Raw genomic sequence first — 2,277 nt, 5'->3', positions numbered from 1 at the left:
TATCCAAGTGGTCTAAATTACACAAAACCAGTACCTATATTCATTTTCACACAGTCTTAATTTATGACAAATGTACTCATTTTCAGCCATATAGCCTTTTTCCCAACTAAAAGAGCCACATCCCATTCCTAACTTATTGCTATTAATGACAGCACAGGCATCAAACTTCAAGGTGACTTGTTTGGGCACCCCTTTTTCTTTTGCTTTGGCTGAAACTTTACTCGTATCATTTATGAGTCCCCACCAGTTCTCAGTCCTTAATCTTATTTTAAAAACTGTGGTCATGGAGGCTCAGATGGGTCATAACACATATCAGGTTGGTCATTTCCTGGGCTACATACCTTGCATAGAATAGCATTATACAAACAAGTTCTTTTTAGAGTTCTGGTACACTTATAATAACCATAAAATAATAGGACTGGAGCAACTTTTTGTCCTACCTTAGTGACTTGATGTATACACTGGGAACAGTCCTCCATGCGGGGAAAATCAGTGGAAGTTTTTACTATGCAAGTCTAAATTATAAGGAAAATGAGTCCCATGATGATTCTCCTCATGCTTCGGCCATGCATAGACTAGTCAGCTTCCGAGTGTGACTGGAGCAGGGCTTGTCGTCCTCCTCAGAGTCACTTTGCAGGGGTTGTCCAGGCTCGGTTTTGCCTCCCAGGTTTCAGTGGCTGGAGGTTTCACATGGATGTGGTGGATCCAGGCTGGGATTCCTTCTACCTTTATAGCCGTGGGGGTGGTCAGGATGACAGTCTGAGGTCCTTTCCACCGTGGCCGCAAAGGGGCTACATTCCAGTCCTTGATCCACACGCGATCACCTGGAGAGAATAAGCTGATGGGACACCTCTCATTTACCCAAGTTGAGATTGTTTGTGTAATTTTTCCTAAAGCCTGTAGCTGTCGCTGTAATTCAATTTCACCTAACTCTCAGGGAGTGCCTGCAAGCTCCCGTAGTATAGGAGGAGGCCTATGATACAGTATTTCGTAAGGGGAGTATCCTGTTTTCTTAGAAGGGGTGCATCTAATTTTAAACAATACCATAGGAAGGGCCTGTATCCACTTTAATCCTGTTTCCTGACATACTTTCCCTAAACTATTTTTGACAGTGTGATTCATTCGCTCCACCTTTCCGGAACTCTGAGGTCGATAGGCGGCATGTAGCTTCCAAGTGATTCCTAATGCCTTTGCTGTCTTCTGTACCAAGTCAGCCACAAATGCCAGCCTATTATCTGAGCCGATTCGTAAAGGCAGTCCAAACCTAGTAATAAGATCTCGAAGAAGCATATGGGTTACCTCGTAGGCCTTTTCGGTTCATGTTGGATAAATCTCCACCCACCCAGAGTAAGTATACACAAGAACCAGCAAATACTTGTTATCTCCACATTTTGGCATTTCTGTGAAATCTACCTGAAGATCCTCAAAAGGAGCGGCTCCATAAGCTTGTATGCCGGGCAGAACAGTGGGGCCCTGCCTCGCATTGTGTTGTTAGCAAGTAACGCACCGTTGTACTACTGCTTTGTCAAGGGCTGGCAAGTATGAGACGTAGAAGTACCAGCCTAATAATTTTTCAAGTGACTCTTGTCTTAAATGAGTGGTTTCGTGCATGGCCAATACCATTGTGGCTACCAACAACTGCGGCACAGCTGCCCTCCCATCTGGCAGTCTGATCCATCCTCCTTTTATTACTTGCCCACCTACTGCATGGAAGAAGTCTTTTTCTTCCTTGGAATAGGTAGGTACCAGGTCAGGTGTTTGAGGGAGTAAGGGGCTGCTACCGATGCCCGGTAAGGGGTGGATGCTGCTTTTCGAGCTTCTGATTCAGCTCGAGAGTTTCCTAAGGCCACTGAGGTGGAGGCTCGCTGGTGTCCCCTGCAGTGCATGACTGCCCACCTTCTGAAGTTTCCACACTGCCTCTAATAATTGTAGAATTTCTTGTTGATATTTTATGTCCTTTCCCCCAGAGTTTAACAGGCCCTTTTCTTTATATAATGCTCTATGCACTTGGAGGATTAGAAAGGCATATCGAGAGTCAGCGTAGATGTTTACAGTCTTACCTTCCCTGAGTTCTAGAGCCCGAGTTAAAGCAATGGGCTCAGCCTTCTGGGCTAAAGTGCCCTGTGGCAACGGTTTGGCTTCAATGACAGCATCCAAAGTTACCACCGCATATCCTGCACATCTTTCTCCTTGTGGGTTGATGAAGCTGCTGCAGTCCACTTATCACTCCCAGTCTACTGATGCCCATGGCTGGTCTCGAACGTCAGGTCTGCTAGA

Source organism: Trachypithecus francoisi, unplaced genomic scaffold (genome assembly GCF_009764315.1).
Source record: "Trachypithecus francoisi isolate TF-2019V2 unplaced genomic scaffold, Tfra_2.0 Lachesis_group10, whole genome shotgun sequence".
Classification (NCBI taxonomy): domain Eukaryota; kingdom Metazoa; phylum Chordata; class Mammalia; order Primates; family Cercopithecidae; genus Trachypithecus; species Trachypithecus francoisi.
The sequence above is the reverse complement of the archived record's forward strand: the minus strand, read 5'-3'. Positions refer to the sequence as shown.